Consider the following 18,083-nt stretch of genomic DNA (forward strand, 5'->3'; position numbering starts at 1 on the left):
AAATGACAAATAGGATAACACTGTTATCTTAGCTTCTGAAATGTTTATGAAACTAGAATTTTAAAAAATTTTAAATTTTTTAAAAAGTATATGAATTCACAACCCACAGATAAGTTAAGGTTCTACTCATTACTAGGCAGCACAAAAATCAAGATATCTTCATTAGGACAGAAAAAGAGCAAAAAGAATTACATAGACCATCTGCAGTGACACTGCACAACCAGGCCTGAGCTGGCCATGTCTTGCCGTAAGCACAGCCACACTTACCTCATAGGCAGGACATGCCAACCCTTTTCCACAGTGGAAACCAGGTGCCAAGAGACTTAAAAGTGGGCCCAGGATCCTACTGCTACCCTGTGGCAGAGCTGCAATCTGTGGGCCCCAATGAAGGTCCTGCCTTGTTTAGAATGGCTACTATAGGGTTATAAAACCCAGGTTCAGAGGATAGCTCAGTGATGATAAACCACCAGTAATGGAACCACAAAGATCAAAACTAGAACAAGAAAAGTCAAAAGCACTGGTGCCACACACATATCCAAGGCCATGTCCAAAGTGCTCTGGCCTAAAGTGAGGGATGGTAGGATACATGAAACAGCCTGGAGAAGAGCCCACAGCAGACTGCCAATCCTAACCTGTGTCTGGTTACCTTTTGTTTGTCTTGAAAATGTCACAGCTAAGAATTCAGCCAGGTGCAGTGACACATACCAATAATCCCAGAGGCTTGTAAGGCTGAGACAGGAAGATCACAAGTTCAAGTCCAGCCTCACCAAATTAGCAAGGCCATAAGCAACTTAGTGAGACCCTGTCTCAAAAATAAAAAATAAAAAGGGCTGGGGAAGTGACTCAGTGGTTAAACATCTCTGGGTTAAATCTCCAGTACCCAAAAAAAAAAAAAAAAAAAAAACCCTAAGAATTCAGATGGCGTACTGAAATCCACACCCTAGAGTAGAATAGAATGAAGACAGAACTTTGCACTCAAGACGTTCCTGTATTCTGGTCCCAGCTCCACCAAAGGCCTTGGAAGAAAGCACTGAGTAGGCACCTGGCCCAGAGGCCTTTTGCTCTCATCCGGGTGAAGCTGAGGCTCTGCAGTAGTGAAGAACAGTGGCAGCCAGGGCTGTTATCTTAGCTTCTGAAAGTTCAGGAGTCAGTGCCAAGACAGAAGCAAATTCATTAAAGCAGAAAAGGGGGAGGGGAGTATCCTCCCTCTCTCCCTCCCTCGTAGACACTGAAGGAGCTGCTCAGACAGCATAGCACAGGAGCAAAAATAGAAAAGTAAAGGAATGAATCGAAAAGCAGAATTCAGAAATAGACTGAACTATATAAAAACATGAAATATGACCCAGTGAGTAGGAAGGATTATTTAATCCCAGTGTTGTACTAATTGATTATCAATTTTTCTTAGAAAACTATACTATACTACACCAGGATAAACATACAGACAAAATTAGAGATAGACACAAAAGTGAAATTCATAGGCACTACAAAAAATAAAATATTCCTTAAACCTATAGAGCAAATACTCAGTTCACCTTCCAAAAGGATCTGGGAATCATTTCACCAGGTATACAATGGTACAAGTCTGTGCAAGGCTCAGTGCTCTGAACTTCTATCCTAAGTCCACAGCCACGTGTTCCCCTAAGGCAAGGCCACTGCACACTATCTCTATGTTCCCTGATCTGGGAAAACCCCTCAAGTTGTTATGTTATGAATAACAGGATTCACAAAGGAAGATGCAGATATATTCAAACATACATAAATTTGAAAGTCGTATTTTTTGTGGGGGCGGGGGAGGGGAGTAGAGGGTATAGGGGCACTTAACCTCTGAGCTATGTCCCCAGCCCTTTTTATCTTCTGAGATAGATAGGATCTAAGTTGCTTTGGGCCTCACTAAGTGGCTGAGACTGGCCTTCAACTTGAGATCCTAATGCCTCAGCCTCCTAAGTCACTGGATTTACAGACTTGCACCTCATGCCTGGTTACACTTTCTTAACTGAAAGAAAAATACAACCCTGACCTCCTCCCAAAAAAATCACAGTTAAGAGCTATTTTTGACAAGGTTAAAGGTGATTAAAGTTATCAAAATATCATCAACACTCCAAGGGATCAAACTGGCAAAGAGCCATAAAAAGAAGAGGAAATCCTGACACTATACAGGGCTGAGCATCTCCAACACTGCAGTTCTCGCTCTGCAACTTAAGTAGTGGGGGGCTCACAGGTCAGGTGAGGTGCTGCACCTTTCTGCATCTCACCTTCCCTCCTCCCCCACAGTACAACAAGCAGCAACACACTGTTCACAGGCTGCTCTAAGTTAAAAGAAATAAGATCTGGTGAGAGCTCAGTCAGCCAGCACTGACACACAGTAGGTGCCCAGGAATGTGCCATTCCCTCAACTGTCAAGCCACAGAAAGAGCTATAGCACCTACAAATGATGGCTCTAAACTGTTTACAGAAGAGATGTGGGTTTGCCCACAAGAAGTTCTGGGAAAAAAAAAAAAAAGAAGTTCTGGCATTTGAGTGGACAGGAACGTGTAGCAAGTCTACCCTTCCTAGGAAAATCAGTGCCTGGGCAAACAAGGCAGCCAATTATGTCTGCAGTATTGGAAACTGGTTAAGTGAGACAATTGTGTTTCACTCATGGCACTCCAAGGACCCTTTCTCAGATTCTCACAAGAGGAAAGCACAGGGAAGAAGGAAGAGGGGCTGAGAGTCCTCAGCCAACTGGTATAGCCTCTGTCCTATTCCCTTCTCCTCTACCATGGAAGCTGGGGATAGCAGCCCCAGGGCCTTACTTCTAGGAAAGTCCGGAGACCTTTGAGGCCTCTCTTGGTCCCAAGTCTGGGTTAAGTTCCTTAAACCTCAGGAACAGAGTGTTGGTCTTCAGAGAAATAAACCTAAAAGGGAAAAGGTATCTCCTCTTCCAACACACAGCAAGACCAAGGCCAGCTGTCTTCAATCCTTTCTACCTAGTGCCATAAAACCAGAAGCTGTACTTCAGGCCACCTGCCTATTGCTGATGCCACACAAGGGATAGGTTGTATGAACAAGGTACATTCCTGAGACAAGGCTATGGGGTGGACTTTGGAAAGTGGCCAGAGGCAAATGGCCTGCCTCCAAGTCAAATGCATTCTAAACAAAGACAGCCTGAATAAGCAATGGTCTCCCCACAGGCTCTGCCTCCTGTGCACCAGTATCTCCGGCCCTGACATGCAATGGGATCGCTCTCAAGTGCACTCTTCCCGCCCAGGCCACCAGGGTTCTTGGGCTCCAGCAGTATGTGGCACAAGGAGCCACTCTATCACTGCCTGCAAAGTCTACCTCCCCCTGAAAAGGCCTCCCCATCTCTCCCAAGAGCTACAGGACTTCCCTCCTCCTGAATCCTTTTGGCCACATCCCACCTAAAACAACTAGATTTCATGCCTTTTTTCATGTCTCTCTTCAATGGATTCCAAGTTTCAGGCAGGCATAGTCTTTCTCATTTCTAGACACCACTGCATTGCCAAAAACTTAGCATGGATTACTTGCTGAATTAAATATTACTAACTGCTAAGTTCTTTGGTGGGCATGTTTCAGGGACAGTCACAACCAAGTAACCTCTGTGGAGAGTTGGGTTATGTTCCAAGAACAAGATGAGCACTAGAAGCAGCAACAGGAGGAAGAAAACCCTTGCCATGGGGTTCCTGACAACGTGCATAGACAACAGACACAAGCAACTAAGTAAGCTATGGCCATCCATTCCTATATCGTGTTGGGTACCAGACCTGACAGTGAGGCGCCACTGTCCATACTGGATAGTCAGGAAAGTGAAACATAATCCTTCCTATCACATTTGTCTTCCTAAATCCACATCCTTAACTTACCAGCAGCACCAACAGTGGCCTGAGCAACCTCAGCTCAGTCAGCTCAGGGAGGAAGGAGCAGTCCCTGCCAGGGAGGCAGGCACTCAACACTGGACTAACAATGATTAATCACTTTCCGGACAAGAAAAAAACATGCAAGATGTGAAATGTGGATAAGAGGAAGACTGTTTTTATTCCACTCAGCAAGACCATCTGAATTTGATGTGCCTGCCCCAACACTGAGCTCTGCACGAAGCAAAAAGGAAAACTGTCTGAGGGAATGGAACAATGGGCGACTCTGGACAGGGCTGAGAGAAGCAATCCCACCTAGAAGCAACAGTCTGATTTTCTTTTCTTTAAAAAGCAGTGAGACTAGGTCTTGATGAAAGTCTGCATAAATAAAAAACCATTTATGAAACCCAAACCAAATGATTTAGTTATGTCCTCAAAGGGAAAAACACGTACTCATGGGCAGTTTTAGGGAGAAGCCTGCTGCCATATGTGCTGATGTCTTCTAGCACCTTGCCCAGAACACAGGCCCTGAGCAGTCCTTCCTGTTCTAGGCTCCTCTCTGGATGGTCCTGAGGGGATCAACCTGCTTTTAACCCCATCAGCAAGGGGCCGCACTGCTCACTTTGACCTTCAAAGGACAGAGGACTTATTCTGGCTGCAGAGACTCCCCCAACCCAGCCATACCCAATTTCCAGATCCTCATTCTTTAGGGTCAAGCATACACAAACCATCTCTACTCAGTCATGGCCTAAGGGCATACAATTCCCAGAGCTAAAGTTGCAGGAAGACAGGACCAGGACTGTACATCAGACACCACACCTAGTTATCACCATGAAACTACAATTTGATGAGTCCTGGGCTTCATTCTCAACTCTGAATGTACCATCCTGGCTCAACCCCATCAGCTAAGTATTATCCCCACTGCACAGAGAAGGAAACTGAGGCATGTGACTTGCCAAGGTCAGCATTGGACCCCAGGTCTGTAATTCCCTGGCTCCCTGGAAGCTCTGCTGCTTACAAAGGCCACATGCAGACAGCTGGCACCTCCTCCAGAGCTTACTATGGCCACAGGGGAGACAGTAGACTGCATTTCACACAGAGAGCACCACGTAGCTGAGCCAGATGCGTGATCTACTCAGGTCTCATGGCAGCCCCTCCCCGCTGCTCCCCCTGCCAGTCTTCTGTTCCCAACATGTGCCTCTGGGGGGTCCTCTGTGTTTCCTGGGGAAAAAAATCTGGTGGCACTATCAGCTTTCTCCCAGGAATGGTTGCTGTACCAGGCCTACAGCTCAACCCCAGGCATGGACCAGTCAGGAGAAATGATCAGCCTTTGACATGAGGAGAACCATAGTGTGTGCCACCTCCATGTGAACCCACTTGCTGTGTAGAGGGCTCATAGGTACCAACCAGCAGCGAGTCTCTATTCTTGAATTAAAGTGTTGGCTGAGGCAGAAAGGACCAGGCTAGAGCTAGATCTCAGTATCTCTACATGAACAATTAACACTAGCTCTGCCTTCCAGGAACATGTGACGCATGGGGCCCTGTGCTCAATGTTCACATCCGTGATCTAGGTGACCTCCACCACCACCTAAAGAGCTTTGAGTATTGCTACCACATCACAGCCCTGAGTCCGAGGGGGACATGTGATAAAGCAGCCATGCTGGTCTAGCCCAAGCTGACTGCAAGTGCTCACCCTCCACCATCAGGCACGATGCCTAAAGGAACCAACAGTGTCCAATATGCATTATGCACAGTGGAAAGACAAATCACAAAAACTGGGGTTTCTGAAATGCATTATTCTTTAAGATAAAAATAATTCTTAAAAAATTACCTAGATACCTCTGGAAGAAGAATGGCAACTTCCAGGTACCCTCTAAGATGCTATTTAAACAGGTTTCATCCATGAATACTCAGTACACCAGGCCAAAAAGGGTTAAACTGTTGAGGTCCCCAAAGGCTCCTTCACAGCCCTAACAGACAAGACACTTACACAGGTCTCAGGTGGTTATGTTTAAAAGTCAAAAGTGGGACACTTTAAATTAAGGAGACTGAACATATGGACTGCTCCCTCTTCTCTAAAATGTCTCAGCCACATTTAGAAAGTGACCAAACCCAACTGTCATAAGTACCTGTAAAGTAACTGGAAGGCAACTAACAGGCTGAGAAGATATTCAGACCACCTAATAAAGGCAACATAATGTATTATTTTAATTGTTAATATACCAACCACTGAGCATGTACTATTCATGGCTAGGGGCCATCACGTGCTGTAATCATCATAAGCCTGCCAAGAACACTGAAGAAACAGACTCAGAGAGGCTAAGTATCTCATTCAGGATCACACAGCAAAGAAAACTGGACTCAGACCAAGTCTACACCAAAGCCCATACATACATGACCTGTGGAGTACTTAAGAATATATGCTCTAAAGTTTGTGACAATCAATAAACTGAAATCAAGTTTTATATTTCTCTGTATGTATGTTAGATTTCAACAGAAAAATTTTAAAAATAAGCAAGGGAAAAATAACACAGGCTCTAGAAGTAGACTGCCTAGGGTTAAATTCCCAGCTCCTTCACCTACCAGTTGTGTGACTCTGGGTTAGTTTCTTAACCTCCCTGTGCTTCAGTTTCCTTGTAGCAAAGTGGGAACAATACTAGACCTACTTCATTAGGCAGTTGACAACATTAGGAGAAGAAACCCACATAAAGCCTTTAGAACTATGCCTGGCATGAGCTAAGCCTAGAAGCTGTTGGCTGGTATTATTCTCCACTGGGCACCAGATAGGGCCAGCCAACTCAGCCCCACTATTTTAGCAACACATTTGCATAAGCAAGCCCAGAAACAGCCACTCTGTGCATAGGAAGCCTCATGGTACAGCTTCTTCCTGTTGCTAATATTTCTCCTAGCACCTGCTGCACAGCTCTGACTGCGCTCTGGACCTCAAATTCCCCACCTGTACAATGTAGTGACAAGCCAAGCAGATCAACCTTTAACCTTAGTTCTCTAATTTCCCAAAGGGTGTGTCCTGGCATGAGCACAGCTACAAGCCAGGTTCCCTAGAGCTGGGTCTCACTCAGAGTGTGGAGTTCAAAATCTCAAGGGTCTAAAATACACAAAAACTAAGAAGGCAGTTAAGAGAGCTGGAGGGAGAAGCCATACTCAAACTTGAGACTTGGGTTGGTACTGTCCTGATAAGCTGGTCAGCAGGAAGTGTTCCAATTACGCTGTAAAGACCAGCCCAGTTCCTGCAAAGCACCTGCCGGTGCCCAGCAGGCAATCCATTCCCAATAAAAAAGCCAAGAAAACTAGGTACTAACATTCTACAGATTGGGGGCAGGGCAGAAGGGTGAATGCTCAGTCCCCAAGACACTATGGTGACTCCCTGGTGGCCTTAGTCACGGCAAAGTGCATGGTTGTCTACAGAACCTTCCAAAGCAACTTACAGTTTTACGCGGGAGAAAACGGTACTCTATGCAACTTTAAGACAGAAATGGTTTCAAGCAGCCTAGTCAGCAGTCGCTGAAACAGTCAGTGAAATGCCCGCTGCTTGGGCTCACTCTGGAATCCACAAGGGCCAGTCGGCCCGCCTCCAGGCCAGCGCCCCACCGCGTTGACCCACTCCTGCAGGAGAGAGCCCCGTCCCCGCGCCTGGATAGCGGGCCGCGAGGACACGCGACCAGCCTCCAGCCTCCCGGCTGCCCACCGCAGGGACTCTCCGGCCAGGGTCTCCGCGGCCCCGGGGCTCCCGGAAGGGGTCCTGCGCGTTGAGCGGCCGGCTCCGCCGGGCGCGCAGGAGCTGTGAGTCTGAGGGGAAAACTTTCCGCCAAGTTTCGGAGGAGGAGCGAGTCACCGCAGGGTCTCCCCGCGGGCCGCAGAGCCGCCCCCACTGGGCCCGCCGCGCGCCCGGGCAGCCCTCGCGCAGGAGGGGGCGCGGCGGTGTCCGGGCAGCGCCGCGCCTCGGGCAGCGTCGCTCCGGCCGCCGGCGGCAGCAGGTGGCAGCGGCCCGCGCCTGCCCGCCCTCACGGCCCGGCCCCCGCGGAGCCCTCAGTACCGCAGTCAGCGCAGCTGCGACGCCATCCCCGGCCGGTGGGCCTGCAGCCCAAGCCTGGCGGGACCCGCTACTCGCTGGGCCAGGGCGGCCGACGCACCACAGGCAGCGGATCCAAGGCAGGTGCGCGCAAGCTGCCCGCGGCCGACAGCGGCACGCTCTCGCCCTGCCCCGCGCCCCCTCGTCACGCCCCGCCCCGCCCCCACGCGCTCTCGCCACGCCCCGCGCCCCATCACCACGCCCCCACGCGCTCTCGCCACGCCCCGCGCCCCGTCGCCACGCCCCCTGCCGGACTGCGTCAGCTCCTCTGCGGGAGCCGTCGCCCCCCACCGCGGGTTCTGCGAAGTTGCGAGCTCCAAGCCGGTCGGTCCAGCAGCCTCCGACCTCCAGAGTGGCATCCCTGGCGCTTTTCTATTGCAAGGGCCTAACGGAGCTGCGAAAGAGCTCTGAGAGGCCCTTTGTGTCTGCAGAGCCGCCGCAGGCGTCCGCCAGGGGCCCTTACCTGATCGGCTCCACCCGCGGCCATCTTGGAAGTGGGAAGCGGCCGGGAGGGGGAAGGGGCACGAATGGGCAAGGACTAGGCGTGGGGAGCCGAGCGGCGGAGCGCATCGATGGGAGCCTTTTCCCTGCAGGTGTGTGGGAGTGGTGGCCGGGCTCAGCCGGCGGAGGGAAGGTGGTCTGTGTGGAAGACCTGGCCTCACTTCCGGGGTTTGTGGCTCTGGAACTGCGCTTTGGCACCCTCCCTGCCCGGCCTTAGCCTTTTAATCTGTAAAACGGGCTTTTCTGATTGCTCGCTCGTTGCGCTTTCACTCAGTGCCTGACTTAATTCCCAAATCTGTCTGCTTTTTAAAACTGAGTCTTTTGAAATTCCAAAGCGCTGCATGCCAGTGGCCTCCGGAGGTTTGCAACAGGCTTTGCAAATGCATTTTGAAAGCTGTGTAAGGTGCAGACAAGTTTGGGAACCACTGGCCTAACGTCTATATGCCCTATTTTGCTTCAGTGTTGCAAAATCTCCAGAGATGCAATCTATGATCAAGTCTGTTTAACAGAGTGGGAAATGGCTCAGAGAAGTCCTCCTGATGGGTCAAAGAGAGACTGAGTGAGGCCCTGAGTTAGTGTGTAGGAAGTCTCACAAGTAACTGATTCTCATCCCCCCTATGGAATATAGGCTCTGAGCCAAACCGAGCTTATTTGATTTACTGCTCTTTTCCTTGTGCCTGGCAAATACTGGATAGTTGAGTATTTGTTAGATTGAAATTATATCCTAAGGACATCATAGCAAGAGCAAAGACTTCAGTGGCAGGAGCCGGAAGGCGTGGGTTTATGTTAGGATTTCTGAGGGTTTTCATAGCTTGAATAATTACTAGAGGGGAAACTCCAGAGACTATAGCTGAATCCCTGGGAGGATGAAAGACCAGCTGCGTGATAGGTAGTCTGAAAGCTTGCAGTGGGCCATTGTCCTTAGGGATGGGCGGGGAACTCCTAACTTGTTTTTTCCCCAGGTCAGAGTTCTAAAAATTCAGTACCTAGTCTCCGGGCAGAAGAGTGGAGATTTGAAAATGTGGTCTCAATAGAATGCAAGAGAGGCCTCACAGACATTTCTCACAGTATTTGGTGCATAATAAATGCTTAAATTTCTTGTGGTTTTAAGCAAAAACAATAACCTGGCAGCTGGTTTTGAGCACTAACAGGAACACAGACTTGCCTCAGCCCTGCTCAGTTCTTAAAACTGATACTTGGAATGAACAAGCCTGCTTTGATGGTATTCCTTGAGCCCCAGCTCCCTTCCACCCATAATTCTGAGTCTCAGGGTTTTAAAACGCTACAGTGACAAGAAACTGCTATTGTCAGGAATCTAGAACTAGAGTTTGTGGTCCACAGATTTGTGTTTGGCGCCCTCTATCTGCCCTGCTCTCACCTTCACCAACCTGCTGCCAGGATTCAGAGCCTCTCCTTGGGAGTCCATGGTCACTTACACTGGCCCTGTGACTTGACCCGTGTCCTGCCTTTTTTCATAAGAGTACACAAGTCTGCTAAATGCAGTCTCATTATGACTTGAATCTGACAAAATCAAAAACAGCAAACAGCCCTGCACCTCTCAGCAGTTCGGTTCCTCCCCGCTTGCCCATTGCCTCAGAGAAAACACCTGGGAGTGAGTCCTGACAGCACCACCCGCCCCCAGCAGCATGGAGAAAGTATGTTGGCCAACTCACCACCATGAGGAGAGACCCTCCAGCCTGACCTCATCCTCCCTCAGAGGAGTGAGGATGCCTTTCCTGGGATGTCCAATATCCATGGAAACCATATCTGAGCACCTGCTAGGCATTGGGGACACTAGAGTGGCCCACAGCCTTAACTGCTTCCCTCACAGAGTTCCCAGGACAGACAGATGTACATTTATATATGCAATTTTGTCCTAAGGAAAATGGTTGTCTGGAAGACCTCAGGAGCCACACCAGGGCACCAGAGCTCCAAAAATGAGTATTGAGAGAGAAGGACAGAAGGGCTTGTGGTTGAGTGGGGCAGGATGTCAGCACACAGTCTGGAGGCCTCTGCCACGCCCCTCATCTCTCCAGAGGGTCCTCATTTCCCCAGCACATATTTGTGCCCTATTCCCTGCCCCTAGATGTGGCCTTTATCCATAGGTGTTGACTGGGATCATGTTCATGCCTTGTCTGCACCCAGTGTCAGCCCAAGTGCCAAACAGTCGAGTTTCATAACCTGCCAAGCTGAGTCTTGGAGGTGAGGAAACAGGCTAGGAGGCAAAGCCATTCAACCCAGGTCTCACAGCTCTGCCTACAATGTCTTACCCATCATCATCCTCCTTCCCACCCAGACTCCTGTTCTAAGCCACCAGGGTCCACAGCATGAATAAAATTAGTAGCAGCATCACGCTGCATGCTAGCACTCAACGTGGTTCTGAGCCCATACCATACTCCATGCTAGGACTCAACATGGTTCTGGGCCCAAGCCCAATGGGGCATTGTCTCTGAAGAGCTTCCCATTGGTCCAAGGGCTGTCAGAACTTCATCAGAAAACTCATTTTAAGGACACAATCCCTAGAATTTGCTTTTCTCTGATTGGTTCTGGAAATTGGGTAGTATTAGGAATTTCTGGATAGGAGACAGCCAAAAGGACCCAGACTTGGAGGATCTACCTCACAAAGCCCAGTACTTTGCTTCTAGGAGCCGCCTTGCCCCCTCACACGCGGCCATCAACTGGAGTTGTACTCAATTTTAACAAGGGTGTCTATTTCCTAGCCTGCAGGAGATTCAAAGCAGCGAATGTATGAACGCAGGACTCGTAGAAACAGCACATTCCTAAAAGGAAGGAGCAGCAAAAGAATCCCTTCAGTCCAGTGACATTTATGGGCATGAGCCTTATAAAATTATCCTCAAATTCAGGCAGAAACTTCCAACAAGATGGTCACCACAGTGTTATTTACAACAATAAAATGAACAAAATATGTCCAACAAGCTGGAAGACTGACTAAATAGAATGACAAATGCAGCCATCATAAAACCTTTAGGAGTGCAGTTGGTTAGGAATAATTCAGCATTCTGTAGCTCCCAGTAGGGCATCTATGGTTGACAACGATTGTGTATTTAAAAGTAGCTAGTAGGGAAGATTTTGAATGTTCCCAACACAAAGAAATGACAAATATTTGAGGTGATGATATGGCAGTTACCTGATCTGTATTGAAATATCACTGGTACCCTATAAATATGTACAATAGAATATTGTATCTATTACATTGTATATACTGTATACATAATATAAATCTACATATACATATTCATAGGGCACAGTGTGTGTCAAAAAGTTTTTAATGTATTTTAAAATCATAGAGAATGTATTATAGGCCAGAAGAAGAGTTTAAATTATAAGACATGCTGAGTATAATCAAAGGATTTGAAACACCATCCACAGGAAAAATGTCGAACGAAATATGTGAGCATAGCTGCCCATCTTCTGCCCAAGTATGTTTGGTAACTTTAAAATTTCCCCACAGCGAACATATGCTGCATTCATAAGGAAGATGTGCTAGGAAGCTGGCTGCAGTGACCAAAGACTCCAATAAGCACAGCCACCTGGGTCCAGGGAGTGAAGACTCTCAGCCTTGTCATCAGAGCCCGAGCTAAGCCAGGGGAGCCCTGTGCTGGGGAAATCTGCAGCTCCCAGGGGCTGTCATCTCTGTGAGGCCTGCCACTTGCTGCTACTGGGGGTGGGGACAATAGAGTCCTACCAGTGTGGGATGGTTGACCTTCCATCTCTGCTGCATTTCTGACTGTCCTAGGTGTCCCATGATGATCTCAGGTTACTGAGGGCCTTGATCCAGGTAGGGCTGGCTCACAACCTAAGGTCACCCATTCCAGAGCATCCCAAGTGGTTGACTAGAAGAAAAAGTCACAATGAAAGAAAGGGGTCTTCCAAAGCCTACAGCTATGGCCTGGAGTGGGATGGAGGAGGACTTGGATCTCCTGTGGCCATGGCTCATTGATCCTTAAGGGGTACCAGACACAGGGAGCGAAGAGGGACAGGAAAGCAGAAGAAATGCAGAATTACTGATAAAATTACACTGCATGCATGTATAAATATAACAGTGAATTCCACCTTTATGTATATCTATAAAGCACCAATTAAATTATATAAATGAGGGGCTGGGTCATGGCTCAGTGGTAGAGCGCTTGCCTAGCATGTGTGAAGAGGCCCTGGGTTCGATTCTCAGCACTGCATATAAATAAATGAATAAAATAAAGGTCCATCAACATCTAGAAATATTTTTTGATTATATAAATGAGTGGAAGGTAGACCAGAAGAGCAGAAGAGGAGGAGTAGGGGAAAGGGGGAGGGAGGGAAGAGAGAGGAGGGAGCTCCTGGGGACTGAATTGGAGTATATTAAATTCCAGGCATGTATGATTATGTCAAAATGAACCCAGCTACTATGTAGAGCTATAATGCACCAAAGAAATCAAAAGATAAAAGAGGTACCAGATACTGGAGGCCTCCAGGGTCAAGTACTAGGAAAGCAGAGAGCCCTTGGGGGTGGCTCCAAGTCACCGCACGCCTGAAGTGGAATTTTCCAAAAAGCCCCCACTAAAGGGACACTGGGTCACCTGCTGCCACCAGCTCGCAGCCTGATGCCGAGGTCTGCAGAACTCAGGTCTCGTGGAGCCTCACGGCAGGCAAGCGGGCAGAGGTGGGTTAGGGATGTAGGCCCAGCTCCTGGCCCCACCTGCTGTCCACTGTGGGGGATCCCACCTGTGTAAGGTCTCTGCCATCAAGCTGAGGTCTCCCAGGCTCACGGAGCCACCTGGGGCTCCTGGAAAACACTGGGAACTCCCTCCCAAGCAGGGTGCTGGGTGGGGGGGAGAGCTCATGTTTGTCTGGCAGTGGGGGTGACATGCCAGATAGAAGGGACAGATCCACCTCCAAAAGGCTACTGGTTCACTTCTACTCCCCTGAAAGCTACCAGATGCTTCCTCCACTTATCAGCCTTGAATTTTACCCCTCCCAAGCCTGGCTCCAGCCTAACCTTGCAACCCCCTTGTCCCCTCTCCTGCTGGGCAGATTCCAACTGCATCATTTCCCAAAGGGCCCCCAAGCCCCTTGCACTTCCCCTGTGCCCCTCCATAGCTGTTGGTGGCACCAGAGTTAAGGGGCTCCCTGCCTCAGGGCAGCCTGGGTAGGAAAGAACTCTACAGAAAATATCTGCAGAGTGCAGGAGTCTTCCTACTCCAGGATGTGGGGGGTGCCTTTAAGCTCCCCAAAGGGCTAGGAGGTTTGCCCAGAATGAAGGTGCAGACGAGGGGCGGGTGGCACCTTGTTGAGCTCTCTGGCCTCTGCTTTTCTCCCGGGACATCTCTCTTCCGCCTCTTCCTGGTCAGCCTCCACAGGCCTGGTTGCGGCCTCTGGTACTGCCTCTTCATCTGCCTCCTCGCCTTGGCCCACAGAAGGTACTCAGGACAGTTTGAGGATGGCTGGTCTCACCTCCAGACCCCGATCCCAGTGGACCAAATCCTCCTGGGAGATTGTCCTCACCCAATAATTATGAACCACCTCTGCCCAGGATGGGAGCCCAGAAAAAATACACCTGGGTGCTGAGCAGAGCTGGGTGTTGGTTTACAGAAGGAAAGAAAGAGCAGCTCAACTGACCTCCACCACACCCTGGGCCCCTACCTGAAGGCCTGGGGAGGGCAGGTGGCTCACACAGTGTAACTCAGCCTCCAGCTCTTGCCCCCAAGCTCAGTCCTCTCCTTAGCACCAGTTCTTGCCACTCGGCCTACAAACAGGCTCAGATGAACCCCTCGAGGCTTCTTAAATGCCCTTTCACCAGGCCTGTGCAGCTGAGCTTCCGAAAAGGCCGTCTGCCCCAGCTCCTCCTCCCAGCAGTGTTTCCTGAGGGCCTCCAATCCCCTGTCTCAGTAGGGCTTGGACACACCTGCCCCCAATGTTTCCTCCCAACTTTTTCCTCAATCTGAGTCTCAATTTCCCCTTCTGTAAAATGAGGATGGTCATTGCCACTCCCTGGGCTCAGGGGAGCTGTGTGGGCTCTGGGGAGCAGAGGCTGGTGTGGATCAGACAGTGATGGTGGGGATCTTTGTGTAGGAAGGGGGCCATTAGGGGAATTCCAAAGGACACCACATTCTGAAGTGTAGATTGGCTGTTCCTCTCAAAGAGGACACAGAAGCTACGGAGCCTCCCTCAACTACCCATCTCTCACCGTCCATGAACTCACTGTGTACCCAACAAGGAACAGGAGGACCTCAAGGGCAGGTGATGTTGGCATCTTGACTAGCAGGCACCATTACCTCTGTTTTACAGAAATGGAAACTGTGATTTGGGGGTCACCACCTTGTACAAGGTCACTGGCTAGAGAGGGCAAGAGGGGAGGGCCCTGGGGAAGAGGTTTCAGAAGTCTCAATGGCACAAAGTGCTGTGTGACTCCACAAACTTGCGTGGAAAGGGCTGGCTGTAAAAATCAAACCCAGAATGGACAGTGAGAAAAGCCGCAGGAGGTATCCAGGGTCGAGTGCTCATCAGAGACGAGTCAGTGCCTTTTGTCAAGGCTGAAGTTTCCCATAACAATCTCCTATCTTTTATTTTTATTGTTTTAGTTATAGATAGATGCAATATTTTAATTTTGCTTATTTATTTTTATGCAGTGCTGAGAATCGAATCCAGTGCGTCGCATGTGCACTTGTGCAAGGCAAGCGCTCTGCCACCGAGCCACAGCCCCAATCTCCATCTTTATGATCAGAGTGAAAATCCTGACTAGAGCAAGGTGGTGCCGGGAACAGCATGGCCACATGCTCCCCAAGGCCTGAGCACCTGTGGCGAGAGGTGCAGCTTGAGCCCCCACCGGGTGAGGTTTGAGAGGGAACTGTGACACCAGCCGGGTATTCAGGAACCAGAGGTGCTGCCTCTATGGCCAAATTACCAAACATGCCCGGGGTTGTGGAGGGGGGCGGTGCAGAGAAATGAGAGCTGAGGGGCAAGAGGAGAGGGGAGACTGGCAGAGGAGGCAGGGCCAAGGCTGTGGGGAGTTGTCTTGGTCCCCCCAGGGCAGCAGAACACTCCACAGGCTGGTGGCTCCTGAACAACAGAAACCTAATTCTCAGGGTTCTGGAGGCGGGGAGCCCAGGATCAAGGTGCCAGCAGACTCGGATCTGCCGAAGGTCCATGTTCTCACATATAGCATCTCCTCACTGTGTCCTCGTGTGGGAGAAAGGTGAGGGAGCTCTCTGGAGTCCCTTTTACATGGCACTAGTCCCATCTATGAAGGTGTCATTTGTGATCCAATCAGCTTCCAAGGCCCTGCCTTCTGACACTAACACACTGGGGCTGGGGGCCACACGGGATAGGAGGTGTCAAGATAAAAGTGGAGGCACTGCATCAACCCTAAAAAATAAATAAATAAAACCGGGAGTCCTGAAGGAGGGGCTGTCACACAACATCCAAAAGAGGGAATCAGCCGGGCACACAGACACCTCTGCACCGGGGCCTCCCTACAGCTGCTCTTCAGGCGGGACTGGCACCACCTGCTCACTGCTCCTCTAGCCCAGGACTGCCATTTCAAAACTCCCCTGCCTCCTCCTCCCTCGAACAAACGTGATTTCTATAGCCCATGGGCTCCACTGCAGGATTCTGCCACTCCCTAAGGAGGCCTCTCTCTATCCAGCCAGCCATCTAGCTATATATTTTTAACCTCGGATTGAACCCAGGGCACTTAACACTGAGCCCTACCCCCAGCCTTTTTGTATTTTATTTTGCAGACTTGCTTGGGGCCTCGCTAAGTTGCTGAGGCTGGTTTTGAACTCATGATCCTCTTGCCTCAGCCTCCTGAGCCACTGGGATATAGGCATGTGCCACCGTGCCTGGCAACAAATCTGTATTCTATGGAGAAAGTCCATGCTTGCTTTTTAGGGTGACACAGACATTCAGATGGTGGCAAGGTGGGAACAACTGTGGGGGAGGCCATGCAGACAGAGCCAAGATTAGCTGAGATTTGTACTTTGCCAATATGTCCAGTCCACCATGCAGAGACTGGCAGGTGCCTTGAGAGCACTTGGGAATCACGTCCCACTGTCCCAAGCTCCATGTGTGGGCTGCAACAACAGGTTCATCCAGGGACTGGGGTTGTGGCTTAGTGGTAGCATGCTTGCCTGGCTTGCGTGAGGTGCTGGGTTTGATTCTCGGCACCATCAACAACTTTAAAAAATATTTTAAAAAACCACTGGGTTTATCCCACAGCAGGATTACCCGCTATGTAAAGCATGCAATTGTTTACTTCATAATGAGGCATCTTCACAGGATGAAGTACCTGCCCCATGGAATGTTCTGGAATACCATGACAGGGAAAAGCCTTCAAGGGAAACTTCATAATTTCTTTCTTTTATGGCCCTGAGAATTGCATGACTGTTCCACCATGGGCTACATCCCCTATCTATTTTGAGTCGGAGGTCTCACTAAGTTGCTGAGGCTGACCTTGAACTTGTGATTCTTTTGCCTCAGTCTCCCAAATTGCTGGAATTATAGGTGTATGCCACCATAGCTGTTGTTTTTTTTTTTTTCGGGGGTGGAGTGTTTTTTTTTCCCCCCAGTAAGATGACCTGGAGTTCAGTGTGGTGGCACACCTACAACCTCAGCAGTTTAGGAGGTGGAGGCAGCAGGATCATGAGTTCAAAGCCAGCCTCAACAAAAGTGAGATGTTAAGCAACTCAGTGAGATGCTATCTCTAAATAAAATATTAAATAAGGCTGGGGATATGGCTCAGTCCCTGGTACACTCACCTCCAATAAAAAAAAAAAAAAAGACCTGGTATTGCTGAGACTTGGGTCTTCATCAGAGAAGATGTGCTGGCCTTATATTATTTAGAGAAAATGTCAAATATATGCAAAAGAGAGGACAGTGTGGTAAAGCCCCAATACAAATCTCTACAGAAATCAATATCTTGCCCTGCTCATCTCCCCACAATCTTAGCATTTTTAATTTTTCTAGACTCTTTCAGAAAATATCCCAGGTATATCAGTTCACTTGAAAATATTTTAGCTTGATATGTGTCTCTACTGTAAGGAAGACTTTTTTTTTAAGCATAATCACTACCATCATCATACCTAACAAAATTAACCATAATTCCTCAATATCTTCTAATGTACTTCTTTTTTATTTTTTTGGCGGTAGAAATTGAACCCAGGGTGGCCTAACCACTGAACCACATCCCCAGTACCCCCTTTAAAATTTTCTTTTTAGTTGTACATGGACACATCTTTTTATGTATTTATTTTTATGTGGTGCTGAGAATCGAACCCAGGGCCTCACATGTGGGAAGCAAGTGCTCTACCACTGAGCACCTGTCCCAGCCCCATCCCCAGCACTTTTTTAAAATTTTGAGTCAAGGTGTCTCTGAGTTGCTGAGGCTGGCCTTGATCCTCTTGCCTCAGCCTCTTGAGTTGCTGGGATTACAGGTGTGTGCCATAGCACCTGGCCCCAATCATCTGTAAAAGAAGTCTTTTTACAGATTGGTCAAACGTGGAGCCACAGGCCACACACGGAGCTGGGTTCATATTAGGGCTGTCAGATGGCAAGACCAACTATGCTTCAATACAACTACGATTTTAAGAATTCCTCACAGATGCTGACATTTAATCCCACCTGTGATCAAATGACAAAGCCTACCA

General features: G+C 49.1%; 1 protein-coding gene and 1 long non-coding RNA gene across 9 annotated transcripts in view; one reads left to right on the forward strand and one right to left on the reverse strand.

The window, feature by feature from the left end:
* Tbc1d14 (TBC1 domain family member 14) overlaps positions 1–8,467 on the reverse strand; it is a 103,356-nt gene extending 94,889 nt beyond the window's left edge. For 7 of the 8 annotated variants that reach the window (XM_078020973.1, XM_078020975.1, XM_078020972.1 and 4 more), the window contains exon 1: positions 8,405–8,467. The gene's annotated coding sequence lies outside the window, so the exon portion shown is untranslated. Of the gene's footprint in view, positions 1–7,905; positions 8,066–8,404 lie in introns of those variants that run through there. The other variant, XM_078020971.1, reaches the window with a different exon arrangement.
* Positions 8,178–12,559, forward strand: LOC144366589 (uncharacterized). The gene is made up of 2 exons (XR_013425655.1): positions 8,178–8,534; positions 11,163–12,559. It is a non-coding gene; the product is annotated as an uncharacterized LOC144366589 (long non-coding RNA).
* The last annotated feature ends 5,524 nt before the right edge of the window (positions 12,560–18,083 follow it).

Source organism: Ictidomys tridecemlineatus, chromosome 9, assembly GCF_052094955.1.
Source record: "Ictidomys tridecemlineatus isolate mIctTri1 chromosome 9, mIctTri1.hap1, whole genome shotgun sequence".
Taxonomy (NCBI): domain Eukaryota; kingdom Metazoa; phylum Chordata; class Mammalia; order Rodentia; family Sciuridae; genus Ictidomys; species Ictidomys tridecemlineatus.